The sequence below is a fragment of the Triticum dicoccoides genome, chromosome 2B (genome assembly GCF_002162155.2).
Source record: "Triticum dicoccoides isolate Atlit2015 ecotype Zavitan chromosome 2B, WEW_v2.0, whole genome shotgun sequence".
Classification (NCBI taxonomy): domain Eukaryota; kingdom Viridiplantae; phylum Streptophyta; class Magnoliopsida; order Poales; family Poaceae; genus Triticum; species Triticum dicoccoides.
This window is the reverse complement of record NC_041383.1, coordinates 775029439-775046093: the sequence shown is the minus strand read 5'-3', so window position 1 is coordinate 775046093 and position 16655 is coordinate 775029439. Positions and strand designations below refer to the sequence as shown.

The following is a 16655-nucleotide window of genomic DNA, read 5'->3' as shown; positions in this document are numbered from 1 at the left end:
TGGCAATATATTTTGGAAGAGACATACCAACGGGTACATACTTTTGGGAATGGGACGAGGTGACATATGTCACCATCAACTCTCCGGCAAAAGAAATGTGTGTAATCGACATGGGTCGTGTTACCCCAAACCCACCGCCCACGATTAGGCTGAAGCAGCCATATATATAGCCTGTCCTGTCCACAAAGAAAACTAAAACCTGAATCATATCCATGGATTAACTAATTAATCTAGTGAGGATAGACACCTAAGTGCTATAGATGAAAACGACCATCTAACAACGTGCAAGCAGGATCATATCCATCAATTAACACGTACTATTTTTTTGGAATTTACCGTTCACACTTAGGTGTAGGTGAGTGTGGGTGCAGAATAGCCGCTCTCGAGTCTCCCTCCTTAGTGGGTCAACAGATAGACCATGGGCAGATTGATTCGGTTTTGTATTGTGTGACGTACCAAGATCACCTACTTGCTTTGCACATATTGTCCTAGCAGCAAGATGTGGATGTGGAGTCCGATGGTGTCCCTATGTATAATAGTGTGTCCACAATGCACTGCACCACCACACATGCAGCACACATGTAGATACTCACCTTTTTTCAAATCTATGCATATGTGCCTGGCTTGCATTTTTGATGCCAAACATGTGTGCTCGAAGTTATCTTTACCTCATGTCGTTTTATTTAGAGATGCAGAAGTGGTCTCGAAGCAGAAGTTGCAGCGGTCACGAAAGGGGTTTCCCTGGCTATCGAACGGAGTTCTGAGAGTATCATCGTGGAAACGGACTGTGCTGTTGCAGCGCATATGGTTACTGATTCCTCTCTGGACAGATCACGTATGGCAGCAATGGTGAGTGAAGTCAGGCGTCTACTGGCTAGCAGGCAGCACAAAACCACGTCCATCAAACGTGACTGCTCAGATGGGTCGTACGCTCCCAAACACTGCTGTTTGTATACTGTGTGCACCAGAGGAGGTGGTTGAAATTTGTAAAACTTGACTGTGCGGTCTCCTTTTAAGTAATGAAAGTATTTTATTCACAAAAAATACATGTGTGCTGTCAACAGGAGTTATCTACTAGCTACATTAGGCGGAGTGAGTATTTAACAAAAACACTACCACATTAAAGGTTTGTGTCCCACTAAAACTGCCACTTTCAAAACGACAACAATAAAGTGAAAAACTATCACTTTAAGTTGTTTCTTCCTAAAAATTATCACTTGTGGATAGTTGCCGGTTTAGACGATTTAAACGCATTTATGACAGGCCGAACCCACCCGCCAGGCTGACGTGGCTGGAAAGTCAACTTCGTTTATTTTGATCATTCAATTGACCATTATGACAAGTGGGGCCCACACGTCTGCATCAACCTTCTTCTCCCTCCTCTCTTTCTCATTTGCATTTCAACAAGCAACATGTGTGCATCGGACCCTGTGTCGCCGCCGCGGGGAACCGCTCGGTGACGTCCATCTGGTGGACGCAGCTGCCCTTCTACTCGCCGAGGAACTGGGATAAGTCTAAGCAGTTTGTCAGTGTCGTCCATCCGGTGGACTAGGGCCCTTGTACTCAACGAGGAATGGAGAGAAGTCAGAGCAGTTGGCCGGTGCCGTCTATCCGAAATAGGTAGTTTTTAGGAATGAATTAGCTTAAAGTGTTAGTTTATTATTGATGTTTGTAGTTTAGTGGGACACAAACCTGTAATGTGGTAATTTTTTGTTAAATACTTAGGCGGAGTACATATTTTGGGACGGGTCGATGGTGATATGGATCGTGGTATCCAGCCCCACAGAAAAACAGGGCATAGGCGCCTGTTCTGTCCACACAGAAAAACTAAAACCTAAATCATATCCATGGATCAACTTATTAATCAGTTGAGAATAGACATGCAAGTGCTATAGATGTAAACGACAATCTAACAACGTGCCAGCTGGATCACATCCATGGATTAATTAACTGATCTACTCTGGTGTTCCTAATTTGGTACCAGCAGAGATGAAAACGACCACCTGACAGATTGAGATGTAGATAGGGGCCATCGGATGTGATGCGCAAAACCAAAAGGACCCAAACGAAGCATAAAACACCTTGTTTTTCATTGCTGTAATTAGTGAGCGACCCTAAAAAAAATAGTGAGCGCCGTCCCAGTTGCACGCATGGTCGACACGCAACCCCTACCTTTCCTTGTTCCCCTCTTCACACCCATCACTCTATCTATCCAGCTTTTCTTTTCTTTCTCTTTTCCTTCTTGTGCGTGGAGAATATCTCTTCTCCTTTCTCAACAATTCATCCGTTGATATCCCCTTCCGGATCTTGCTTGTATCATATCCATTGAATATTTTTTTTAATGAAATCTCGAAACTATATGATCGATTTGTGAATTTTCATTTATATTGCCCAGTCGTTCCAGATGCATACCATAGTACAATAATGAAAAAACACTACAATAGCATCTGAATACTCTTCAATCCCCAACAACTGACCAGGCAGACTCGATAAATCTTGCTATACTCATATCAGTCAAAAATAGCTTCGACACACACATGCATGGCTTCATGTTGTTTATACAAGGATCAATAAAGAGGACACTTAACTATTTAAAACAAATAAATAACAAAAACAAAATGGTGATAAGGCCAGGGTTCCGCCTAGCAACCACTTGATTAAAAAAACCCAAGTAGAGTATTCCTGACCTCAAGTGACTGTTTGGTTATCAACCATGCATCCTGGACCGCCAACTTCATATGAACACGGAAAGGCAGAGCCGAAGCAACAATCACAAACATTCTGAATAAGACACCATGATAAATTTCATCCGCGTAAGCAGAATATTTCTCCCCCATTTCATAGACTTCGCCACAAAACCCAACTTTCTTCGCATGGTTTCCGTCCGCCTCGTTTTCACCATCTTTTATACCTTTTATGATTGATGAATATTCCAAAGCTTTTGGTTGACCGACATCCACATGCTTACTACTACCAGACGATGCACCATCTGCTATTTCCTTCGGTTTGGATGTTGTGGCTGGTGTTCGACTCCTGAAGATGCCCAAAATCCTTGTTTCGAAAGCATGATTTCCTGTATCACAACCTATTGGTTTGATATTCTGATTCGGTTGGAGCACTGCTATGCACACGACCAATGTATGCACGATCCACACCCAACAACTCATCTATTTTGTGTGGCTTCTAATCACGTCGGCCAAAAATCGTGCAGGAGCAAATCCTCTGCACAACACTTTCAATTTGATTGTTATAACTGCGATTGTTGGTATATATTCAATGGGACATCCTTTCATCTCTCGTTTCTCCTTGGGTCTTGTTCTGGAGGTGGACCCTGGCTTTGTTGGAGTTGTGTCGAATATTGTGTACAAGGTAGGTTACAGTTGGACTTGTAGTTGGATTGTGTTTACATAGGATATGGAGTCGTGTCCTAGTAGGACACTTGTATCCTAGGCCTCTCATATAGAGGGGATAGACACACGATGTAACCTATGCCAACATAATAGCACCGAAATGCAGGGGAAGTCGGCGGCATGTGCCGGTGTCCAGGGCGACCGGATGCAGTATTGTAGCGGTGCCATGGGGAGGAGTGCCCATAGTCAAGCCCCGGGGATGTAGCCATATCGGTGAACCTCGTTAACAAATCTCGGTGTCGTGCCTCGTGTGATTTATTGGTCCTCAGATGATCAACGGTATGCCTCGAATTTATTCTAACAGGCTTAACCTTGGCGTTGGCGTGCTAGGTATTCCAAAAGCCTTTGATTGACATCGAACAGATATACATGTTTTTTTCAAGTTGAGGGGCGCACCCTGATTTAATTTCATTGATGAAAAGAAGCCGATAAACAAATTCAAAACACGAGTCTTCAGTACCCCAGGCGCCCTACCATGGCACCCAGGGAAAAGAAAGGATAGGCATCTAAAAACAATTCATAAAACGCAACAGTAGGTAACCATGCAGGGTTCCATCCCGTGCACAAAGTTTTGCACGTACGTCTCACTACCTAATCAGAACTCATAATTACAGAAATCGAGCCCTACAGCATCATCCTATTCCCAGTCTTTTTGTCATTGGCGCCCAACCTCTTCTTTTGTTCAAGAAACCGTTGGCAACCAGGGGCGGGCCCAGGAATTGAAGGATGTGTATTCAAATTTTGAAAAGATTTTTTTAAAGCCTATATCCTTCTTTTTGGCGCATATAACCGATTATGGCAACATATTGTACTAGTTCTAAACTGTATAGAAGTAAAAAATTGATCAACATATAGAAATAAAAAATGTTCAAAACTGTATAGACATGTTGCCGCATCGACGTGGCAGGTCTTCTAAAGTGTGAACTACCATATATATATCATCAAGTTTCAGAGTACTTTTTTTATAAGTACTCACTGTCACAATTACAAAATCACATCACAAACTGTAAATAATATGAATGTATTATACTACTGAATAACCCTATCTTAACAGTAACAGTTCATCCTTATGAATCATGACAAACAAGTGTCAAATTACAATAATATCTTATATTGTATGGAAATAGGTGGTCTCTCTCAAACAAGTCTAAGAATTCAGTACTTGCTTATGAATTCAGTCTAAGAATCCTATTACCGAAATAAGAAGCCAATTAGTCAGATTAACACCCTTGTACATCTGTACTGTTCAGAAGGAAAAATTGAAGATTTTTGTTGCTAGACAGTGGAACTGCGGAAGAAGTACCGAATTCTGAATGTCTGAAGAACAACAGAAGAAAACAATATCACACACAGCACGCCGGGCGCCTGGACTGCGCGGCCGCCGTCCGCCCCTGCCTGTCTCAGCTGCCACCCGCCGTCCGTGGTCCGCCCCTGCCTGCTGCAGCCGCCGTGCGCCCCTACCTGCGAGATCGGAATTTTGGGAGGCGATGCGGCAGTTCTCCGCGTGCGTGGGATGGATCGCTCTGTATTTTCGTGCGAGCGATCAAGGCCGACTAACAATTCTCCTATTGGGTTGCGACTCGCCGCAGGGATAATGGGCCATCGGGTGGGAAGGGAGAAAACAAGGGTGCGTTGTTCCAGTTTTGGGCTGAATGTGCGCACAGTTTTTCCGTTTTTCTCACACATGCACGGATTATACACTATAAATACCTAGTTTCTTGCCAAAATAATGGGTATTCAACTGAATACCCATGAATTGAAGTGGGCCCGCCCCTGTTGGCAATAACAACAAGCAGTGCTGCCACAGGTCGTTGCATGTAGGGATGAAAATGAAGTGGAAACTTTTCGTTTTTCCGGAGGAAAAATGGAAATGGAGAGGAAATATGAAAACGGAAACGGAAATTTGCAATACGGAAGTGGAAATGGATTTTTTTATGCGGAAAGGGAAACAAAAATGGAACGGTGTTTTTCGGTGATACAGACATTGAAACGGAACTTATGGTTTTCGTGAATATGGAATTTCCGTTTTACTATGAACCTATGTCTCCTTTATGGTCCAACCACCAAACAACACACAATGACACAATTAGTAAAATGAATCTGAGACACAACTTCTACTACCACACATATACTCAGTTTGACTCTATACATAATTGTTCAATACTACTACAATACTACACTAAGTTGCTAATATAAGGATATTATTTTGCAAAAATACACAGAAGCGCTCGTCCTCGCCTGGTCTTGTTATCATGCACCGTCGAACTTCTTTGAGATCTTACGCATTGTGGGTTGTGGGGCAGAGTTGCTTTGAATGTCTAACGGCTGGAGAACTTTGAGGCGGTAACGTCGTTTGGATGGTCGTCCAGACTTTGACGGGGGGAGTTGTGACTTTATACCCACGTCCCAGTCTGAGACGGGTTGCACTTGGGCTGTTTGAAAACCCTGTTCATACACATCGCCACTGCATGTACTATGCTTCTTGAAGTTACAGTTACAGGTTTATTCAGCCAGCAAAATTCAACAGTTACACAAATCCTGTTCCACAGACCACACAGGAAAAATGATACACCTTTTTTCTACAAATCATAGACCTACTCTACACCACCAATTAAATCTGGCACTTGCAATTCGTGAACTAGTCCCTCCGTAAACTAATATAAGAGCGTTTAGATCATATCCCTCGCCATGTTTTTTCTTCCATTTTCTTCTTTGAATTCTTGAATGACCTGTCATCATACAAATGACCTTGCGTTTTCTGTAATGGTGCAGATAGGCCAGCCAAATTACTGATGGCACTGCCTTCGGCATCACTGCCCCCGGACATACCTTCACGAGCTACTTCGGAAACTGCTTGCAAAGGTATCACATTATTCTCGAACCGGTTCTCCAAGGCCAACCTATCCCTTGTAGCAGCCAACGGGGTAAATGTCCGCAACCCCGTTTTAAACATTTCCATGGTCTTCTCATATGCGCATTACATCTCCTAGCCGAACAAGCTCTAGAGCGTGCTTGTACAGCCTGCAGTGCCGGTGTGTGTGTTGATACACGTGAAATCTGATCCTTCTGCAAGTGCACCAAGTGTGACAGCAGTACATCTCACATCTTTCGTCCACCTCTTCAGTATATGCGTGAGTTGTATCTCTGAGGCCCAGCAAGACGAGGACCTGACCAACCATTATCATAATCAGCTATGCCCCAAATGCCATGCAACGCTCAAGGCAAAAAACATGACATGAGTGTCGTGTACCTTCACATCATGGCAGCATAGCAGCCTAGTATGCTCGAAATTGCCGAACTTGCAAATAAACTCCGATTCTCCATCGCGCACCTGCACCTTGTATTCCACATGACACCATTTGTCATGCTTCTCTGCATGGTACCGCTTCACAAGTTATTTTCCGCCTTCAATCTTGTATCGCCCAGCCTAACAACTCTCCAAACTTCTCAAACATGGCACGCACACAAACAGGTTCTACCGAAACAGAAAACACAACACAAGAAATCCAGTCCTCTCCCAACACGAACTCTGCATCAAAACGCCGAAAAATCATGCCCCCTCTTATGTACTACCAGGTTAGATCTGCAACATCGTTGCACATACACATATTAACATATGCATTGCAGACGTAGAACCAACCTCTGAGTCCGCCGTTGTGCTTGTGTGTCCTCTTTCCCCTTCAATTGACCAGAGTCGCCAACCGTCGTGCCGCCGCTGTCCGGCAGCCCATTCAGATTTAGGACGTGCGACAAAACGCCAGGCCGAACTTCTCCTCAAAAGCTACTTGCCGCCGTCCAACCTCCTCAGCCATTCACGGAACCATAGTGGCGCACAACCCCATGTTCCGAGATTCCCCGGTCGCCGACGACATGGTGAACCTGCGACGGAAACCCACATTACCAGGGGGTGCACGACAGGCACGGGAGACATGAAAAATCAGCGGAGCAAGCTCAAAGCGGAGTCACTCACCTGTCCATCGGATCAGATAAGAACTCGAAACCATTAGTCGTTCCTAGCGCCGCCTCCATGCCCGCATCATCGTAGAAACTCTCCCAGGCACGCTGTCTATAGGTACAGGTTGGACGCATCCATGGTTCTTTTCTTTTTCTGGGACGCTAGCGGCACGGCGTGCAGGCCCCGTCGTGTACCTCTGGTACACTTTGCCCCCGTTACATTCGCGGTCACGGAGACGTCGTTCTCACATCTGGCCGCACTTATTTCTGGCATTGCTCCCGCATACCACCCTGACCTGCGCCGCACTGCTCCACCTGTACCTACGTGCCACATAGGGTGAGCACGCGCGCCCGTCCGCCAAATCGCCGCTCTCATCCAAACCCTCACAAGGTGATGAACAATTTGCACACTACATAAGCATTGGCGATAACACTCATTCATCGTAGTCTTCTAGAGCAGCCCGTAACAAATTGTCAGCCACAATTTCCATGCTCATCACGCAAACAAAATACCTCGAAAACAGTTGTTTGCTGAAAAGTGGCCAAGTTTTTCTGCAGATTTCATAGCCAAAACAGCATGCAAGCTCTGCCTGCGAAAATTCTCATCCGACAAATTTATGAAAGAAGTAAGAAAGTCAAACAAACTATGAACCTTTTGTCAATGGCCACATCATTTTATGTCCATCGTACTGCCTGGTTGCATGAAGCATACACATCCCAGACTCGTCACTGCAAAAAAGGGCAAGACAACATTTGAATATTCGTCATGTCTTCGGAAGTAGAACTTATGACATACACAGGTGTGAGATAAAAATGTCCATATACCTAGTGAAAACATCACGTGTTATCTGTCAGGCCCCTTATCCAAAGACCGACAACAACCCATCTTCAGTTAACTGCAGGTTATCGCTTCAGCTGTTGATTCAAACTCCACCGTCCGATTCACATTCAACGACGCTGGCCTCCACTTACCGCTTCTCACCAGAGGCAGCTGCTGAGAGACGTTGATCTTCCATCGGATGGCAGCCGTCGCGTCAAGGGTCGCTGTTGATCGTCCAGCAACTTCACCTGCTCTCTTTTTACCTTTCATTTTACTTTCTGTTTCGTAATAGCCATAAAGCCAGGATTTGGATATGGGTAGAGGCATCTATAATTGTAATACGGTTAAACCCAGCTGCCCTGACCCGTCTAGCTCAACCTGTTTGTCTTTGAGTGCTGCGGACCCTAAGCAAAGTTCCTCAACTTCCTTCCTGTTGTTGATGTTTATCTGAATTTGAGTGTAGTTGGGCCATCATCTAGCTCAGGCTTAACATTATCTTGAGGAAACTGCCCTCCCATCTGTCAGCTGGACAATGCCATTTCACAAAGAACTCACTCTAGGCAGCTGAATAATGCCGAGTGAATCTGTGAGACAGCCTCCTGGTGGATCATATGCCGCTGCACTCGAACAACTTGAGGGCACAATGAGTCCAGAACATGAATCTCCTTCTTCAGCATATCCCACATGTATGCAGCCCATCCATAATCTAGAATGACAGGAAGAAAAAACTGCAAAATAAACCTTGTATCAGTCTGTCATCATGAGAAAATAAACTATGTACTGAAGAAGACAACGCCAGCTCATACCATCTGGTATCCTGTGATATCATGACTTGTGTGTGCAAGTTTAAGTTGTACGTGCTTGCCTCCGACTCCAGTGTTGCTCCCGAGCGAGCGACCTGGGAGTAACCTACAGCCGCCACCAGCACCTCTCCGTCGCCGCCGGCAGGAGCCGCGGCGGCGGCGGCCTTGCCACGCTAAGGGTGGCAAGGTTCCGGCTGCGCGGTCTCGTCTCGCGGCGGCGCATCTCCTGCTCGGGAGCCGTCGGCCTACTTCACGCTGCTCGTCTGGAGGCAGCAGATCCCGGCGACGCGGCGTGGGGCTGCTCTGCTTCGGTGACGGCGGATCCGGGCGACGCGGCCTCACCTCCGCGGGGCAGTGGCGGATCAGGAGTGAACCATCGCCTCCCGTCTCCGCCATTGCCATAGCTCTGAGTTCCTCGCCTCGTGCGGCGGCTGAAGAGATAGATTTTTATTTTATTTTAGAGTTAATTACACCACAGGTGCCTGAACTTGGCAAGAAAAGTCAGTTTGGTGCTAAAACTTGCGGCATACATTGAACCGGTAACAAAAGTTGGCTTGGGCGTGCATCTACGGCGCTAATCACGTTTGTATATGCATGATGTGCTGATGAGGCACGCCAACATGGCGCGGGACCTAGTGTCAGTGACTCAAAGGCGGGAAGAAGATAGTGTGGCTGTTTTTTTACAGAAAACACCCTGGAATTTTTTTCTTCACAAAAATGCCCCTGACTGAATACAAATCTTGGAAAAATCCCTTGAAACAGTACAAAAGGATATTAATATCCAAAACGAAGTGCCATTTCGAACCCGCTACCTCACGACAATAAAACTATCATGCTAGCCACAACACCAAGGCCACGTCGATGCTTATACGGGATAGTAGTACTTAATAACTACAATCACGCACATACAGCTTAAATGACCTTGAGCGACCGCGCACCATTTTGCACACCATAGCTTTTACAATAGATAAATACTACTCCCTCCGTTCCTAAATATAAGTCGTTTTAGACATTTCAAATGAACTACAACATACGGATGTATGTAGACATATCTTAGAGTATAGATTCATTATTTTGCTTCGTATGTAGTCGCTTCTTGGAATTTCTAGAAAGACTTATATTTAGGAATGGAGGGAGAATTATACTCCCTCCGTTTCTTAATATTTGTCTTTCTAGAGATTTCAACAAGTGACTGCATACGAAGTAAAATGAGTGAATCTACACTTTAAAATGTGTCTATATACATTCATATGTGGTAGTCCATTTGAAATCCTAAAAAGACAAATATTTAGAAACGGGAGAGGGGTGATGTTGGCGTTCCTCGTCAGCACACTGTGCGTATACAAACGTGATTAGCACCGTAGATGTACACCCAAGCCAAGTTCTATCACCGGTTCAATGTATGCCGCAAGTTTTAGCACTAAACTGATTTTTCTCGCCAAGTTCAAACACCTGTGGTGTAATTGACTCTTTATTTTACTGTGTGTCGGGGAGGTGGGGAGTGGAATTGGACCCACGAAGTCATGGATGCTTATCCGTTACGAGACCGCCATTTGTGTGACGGGTCGCACAGTCGCCAAACGTTATCCACCCTCAGTCGCGACACCGTATGCTGCAGTTTAACTACGATCGCATTCAATGTACAAACCGACGCGCTCTTGTCCCATTGGTACACCTAAGCGAGAGCAGGCGAGCTCGTCCGCTCTATCGCCGCTCTCTTTTATTTTGTAGCCATGTTAACAACTCATTATATTTGTTTGTTTTTGTGTGTATTTCTTTATGATTAAAGGGGGTTTTAAGTTCCGCTCAACGCCCACTTCTGTTTCCGTGTCCGCTTTGTATTCGCTCTGTGTCCGTTTCCGGTAGTATCTGTTTCCGTATTCATTTCTGGGGTTTCTGTATTCGTTTCCGCTTCTGCAATAAAATATGAAAATAAATGTGGTAACACTCAGTTCCATCTGTTTCCACTCCGTTTTCATCCCTAGTTGCATCATTGGTCCTTTTTTTTTCTGTAGTCCAGCCGAATAAGACATTCGTCATTCAATAGTCTAGGGTCATGCGAGTAAACATGACGAGAAGTAGCAGCATTTGTAGCTTTGAGACTAGAAAACTATCGTGACCCCCACTGCCACAATCTGTCTAACTTTTTTGGGAAAACTCTCAAGCCAACTGCTAAAATCCTCAATCTTGCAGTGTATATCGTGTATTCCCGTGACACTCCTAACAAACCCCAAATGAATTTAGCAACCACACAGACACAAAATAAATGCTCCACTGTTTCAGGGTGATCACAAAAGCTACAACTCTTGTCCTTACCTTGCCAGTTTCCTTTTTCCAAGTTATCTCTAGTCAGTTCGCTATTTCTAAATACCATCCACATAAGAACTTTCACATTCAAAGGTATATTGGCATACCATAATTTCATGTGTTTCGATACCACTTGATCAGTTTTTAACGCTAAATATAAAGACCTTACAGAGAACTTTCCCAACTTGGCTAGTAACCAGGCTACTCCCTCCGTCCCATAATGTAAGACGTTTTTTAACACTAGTGTAGTGTCAAAAAACGTCTTACATTATGGGACGGAGGGAGTACATCTATCCTCCTGGTCATTTAACACTACTCTACTGCAAATATCTTTAAGCACATACCACATGTCTGCAGCTTCCCCTCAGAGAATTCTCCTAGATGTAATTAGGCTCAAGTCATCGGACAAAGCTTTAGCTACAGTAAAGTTAGTTTTGAAAGTAAGAAGATATAGTCTAGGGAAATGTACACTAAAGGGTTTGTCACCCAGCCACACATCACTCTAGAACAAAGTTCTCTCCCCATTCCCTACTATCTTTGTTCTAAATTGCAGAAAAATGGGTTTAAACTTCATTAAACCCTGCCAAAAATAAGATGTACCATTCTTTTCTTACAGTCTCTTAGAGTACATTTATCTAAGTATTTTCTTCTCACTAAATCCTGCCACACCCCTTTCTTCTATTTTTCTAACTTCCAAACCCATTTTCAAAGAAAACAAATGTTCATGGTGTCAAGATCTAACACACCTAGACCACCCATTTCTTTAGGTCTACAAACATCTTCCCATTTCACCAAATGATATTTTTTAAGGTTATACTCTTCTTGCCAAAGCATCCTTATCATATAAAAATCCATTGTCTTACTGGGCCCCTTAGGTAATTCCAATAAAGATATCATATAAAAGGGAACATTACTTAAGCTATAAGTAATCAAAATTAATCTACTTCCATAGGATATATTTCTACCTTTTCACACACTTAATTTTCTTCCCTTCTTTCAGGCCAGTTCCAATCACTATTGCATAATCTAACAACATTGATAGGATACCTAAGTATTTAAAAGGTACTTAGTTATACATGTATTTGGGATGCCTAAGTATTTGAACTGATACATGTATTTGTTTTGTTTCTTCTGGTGTCCAAAGGACTTTGATAGCGGCCTTCATTCAGGCATGGAGTATCTGCTTCCGAGCTCATATGCTCTCTGATGACAGTAAAATTAAAAATACTAAAAAAAACTGTTTTTTTGTGGTAAACTTTGACAGATATTCTGTGCACTTTTAAAATTTATCATGAAAGGACATTCATGGAAGTCGTGGTAAAAAAAAATTGATGGTAAAAGTTGCTAGTTTTTAAAGTATTTTGGAGTGTTGATTTTTTCCATGACTTGCACAAATGTAGTTTCATGATGAAAATTTTCAAGCATACAAAATATTTGTCAAAGTTTGCCAAAAAACAGGTTTTTTTTTTGAATTTACTATTCCTCCCGAGAGCTCATTTGAGCTCGGGAGCAGAAAGGACTTTCGCCTTCATTTTCACTTCTTATCGGGTCTCGCGAGGTCTACCATGGTTGTCGCCCCCAGACTGCTGCCTACGGGTGGTGCACCTGTTGGTTTGCCCGGGTGCCATAATTTGATTAGCTTTCTGTCACTTTTGCATTTGATAATTTTCACTCTTAGAACCAAATCCATGTTGCGATGATTGTGGTCCCCCCGACCATCATTAATCTTGTTGCCTCCAACGCTCATGTTGTGCATGTTACCAGGTTGTTTGCCTCTAAAGCCTTTATCTCGCCCCTCGCTTTGCGCCAAAGATTCAGGGGAGAGATAGGCAGGCGTTTTGTCAAAATCGTGAACTATCAGTGAAATTTAGTCGATAGAGAATAACATGTAAATGTTTGTTGGGTGAGAGAGAAACCACTATAGATGATATAGCGGTCTCACACAGCAACAAAAAAATGCAATTGATGCATGCACGGAAGGTCACATGCATGGTAGAAAATCCTCTCTCCAATTTCCAAACCATGTTCACTTGTCTTGCCCACCTTTCTTGGTCGCAAACTTCACGTGCATGCCAATAATATAGCTAGTAGCGTGGCTATAAAGAGAGAGCACTATCTATATGTGGACCAAATGACTCTGTGCTTGCATTGCCTTCCTGCCTAGCAACATTTGACTTGCTTCGATCCATTCCATCCACTCAACTCAAGGAAGATCTACTGTACTCCCTCCCATACTAGGTAGCTTGGATAAGATCATCGATGGAGGAGCTGTGGAAGGACATGTCGCTGTGCTCCACCCCGCTCGCGCTACAGTCCTACCACCTCCACTCCCCGGCCGCCGCTCCCTACCGCAGCGCCGCCCACCCGCAGGACTACCTCGCCGGCGCCGTTCCGCAGCCTCCCCGCACGCCGCCGCCTCACACGGCGCTCACCCTGGAGTTCACCTGCCCCGGCGGGACCGGCGCTGCCAACCCGGCCACCAGCTCCGGCGACGACCCAGCCGGCTGTCACTTTGGCTTGTCCGCGTCCGGAGGCACCAGCAAGAGAGCCGCTGTGCAGCCAGTGGCGGGCGGCGACCGGCGGCAACGCCGGATGATCAAGAACCGGGAGTCGGCGGCGCGGTCGCGAGCGCGGAAACAGGCCTGCACCAACGAGATGGAGCTGGAGCTGGCGTAGCTGCGCCGGGAGAACAGGATGCTCATCCAGCGCGAGCAGGACTTCATCAACGTACGTACATATAGTCATATACACATGGCTACTTCTCTCTTTCCCATTTACTGCCTAATTAGGAGCATTAGTTTCATTACTAATTTACTATTCCTTTGTCTCAAAATAAATGTCTCAAACTTAATACAACTTTGTACTAAAATTAATACAAAGTTGAACCGTTTATTATGAGACGGAAGGAGTACCTGCTAGCTACCTGAAAATGTTACTCCGTTTGTATGTTGGCATGCAGGATCGTTTGGCGAAGGCGGCGCAGGCACCCGTCCCCGACTGCAGCAGCGGCAGCACTACTAGTACCCTCCAGCAGAAGCAGCAGCGGCAGAAGAGGTGCCGCTCCGCCCCTGCGCCATGAATCCATGATCGCGGGCCGTCGACGGTCGACTGTAGCAGCAGCTTCGTTCCACTTGCAATGGATTGATTGTCCAAGCTAGCTAGCTAGCTAGCTAGATGACTTATTCAGCACTAGACTACTCGTTAACAAAGTAGTACTACTACTATGTACTCTGTGTTTGTACTCTCTCCGTAAGGAAATACTTGTCATCAAAATGAATAAAAGGGGATGTATCTAGATGTATTTTAGTTGTAGATATATTCCTTTTTGTCAATTTTGATGACAAGTATTTTCGGACAGAAGGAATATATATGTATCGAATCATAGCCTACTTGCTTGCAGAAGTACGTAAGCAAGGATGTAGCTCGACGATGGATGGAAGGGAAGCTAGTTAACTAGAGTAGTATAGTATAATACAGTAGATTAATAGATGAGTCTCTCCTTAATATATGTTGAGGCCAGAGATGAATGGATCAACTGAGCTACGTACCTGCGCAAATTAACGGCTTTTCCATCACAAGCCTACTTGAGTGGGCAGTGGCCTGGTCTGGCAAGAGAGTAAATAGCATAAAACTACTATTTTACTGGTTTTAATTTTTCTTAGATAACTACCAAATCAGAAGTCGGCTGTTTTAAAAAGCCTAAATTGTCGAGTGCTTATCTATTGACTGTGATTATGACAGGTCGGACCCGCACCTAAACGAAGCTCTAGTTTGACCGTTAACTGACATGTGGGGCCCACATGTCAGCTTCTCTTTTCTTCTTCTCTTTCCTTATCTCCTCTTCCTCCTGTACTCTCTCTCTGTCTTCTCTTCAACCTGACCGGCGACCATGCCCCCTGCCCTTGCCCAGTCCACCGGCGACCCTCTCCCCTCCCCTGTCGCGCCCACCCCGCCGGCGACCCGTTCCTCCCCTCGCGCGCCTACCCCGCCGGCGACCCGCTCCCTCCCCTTGTGCGCCCACCTCGTGCGACCCGCTCCCTCCCCTCAGGTCGCCACACCGCCGCGCGCCATGGGGAGCCGCCAAGGGCGCCGCCAGCCATGGGTCTCTGCTCGGGTCCCGCGCTGCCGCCCGCCATGGGAAGCCACCTGGGGGTCGCCGCAGGCGAAGCAGAGCGTGGCGGCGACCACAGGCGAGGGGCAGCGACCATAGGCGAGGGGCGGCGTGGCGGCGGCCACAAGCAAGGGGCGGTGTGGCGGCGGCATGGATCCGGCCACTGCGGGCGCGGCTCGCCAGCCGCAGGCGATGCACGGCGTCGGCCCGGAGGAGGTGGCATCGCGGCCATGGCGGGCGCGTCGGAGGACCTGATTGCCTTTTTTTGAAAACTTCCAGAGACCTGATTGCTTTTTTAGAAAATTTCCAGGGACCCGATTGCTTTTTCAGACACTGGCATGTGGTCCCCACATGTCAGTTAACGGTCAAACAAACGGTCAACCAAACGGTGCGTTTAGTGGCCGGCCCAACCTGTCATAAACATGTTTAATTTTTTAACAAAGAGGATTTGGGGTTTTTTGAAACAGCCAACCCCTGACTTGGTAGTTATCAGCGAAAAAAATAAATCCGGTAGTTTTTTGAAACCCTAGCCTGTAAAGTAGTAGTTTTATGCTATTTACTCATGCCAAGAAGATATGCTAGTAGATGAATGACAAATGCATGCATAAATGTATGATAAAATGGATTCTCTTCAGGCCAGCTTGACATACCGTGTGCGCCTTGATTCGGTTTTGTTTCGTGCCACGTACTACCAAGATGGGGAACCAAGATGGCCTACTTGCTCTATGTTGTCCCCACTGCACTGCGCCACCACACATGCAGCACACTGCACACATGTTCTCGATACTCACCCTTTTCACTGTTAACGTCGTCAACGATAGTCTCTATGCAACATATATGTGCCTGGCTTGCATTTTTTATGGACAAACATGCGTGCTATCAACTACATGAGGCGGAGTACACAACATATTTTAGGACGGGTCGATGGTGATATGGATCGTGGTGCCCAACCCCGCCCCCCACCCCCACCTCAGGCTGCAGCAGTCATACATAGCCTGTCCTTTTTTTTTGCGAGTATACATAGCCTGTCCTGTCCACACAAAAAACTAAAACTTAAATCTATCCATGGATTTACTGATTAATCTGTTGAGAATAGACACCAAACTGCTATAGATGAAAACGACCGTCTAACCACGTACCAGCTGTGTCATATCTATGGATTAACTAACTGATCTACTCTGGCGCTCCTAATTTGGTACAGCAAAGATGAGAACGACAGCCTGAGAGATGGAAATGTAGCTAGAGGGCCA

The 16655-nt window shown here is 45.5% G+C and overlaps 1 long non-coding RNA gene and 1 pseudogene across 1 annotated transcript; one reads left to right on the top strand and one right to left on the bottom strand.

The window, feature by feature from the left end:
- Positions 1 to 7261: 7261 nt before the first annotated feature.
- Positions 7262 to 8021, bottom strand: LOC119368736. The gene is made up of 3 exons (XR_005176727.1): positions 7878 to 8021; positions 7381 to 7774; positions 7262 to 7289 (listed from the first exon to the last, which is right to left on the bottom strand). It is a non-coding gene; the product is annotated as an uncharacterized LOC119368736 (long non-coding RNA).
- Positions 8022 to 13445: 5424 nt separating this feature from the next.
- Positions 13446 to 14914, top strand: LOC119368735 (annotated as a pseudogene).
- The last annotated feature ends 1741 nt before the right edge of the window (positions 14915 to 16655 follow it).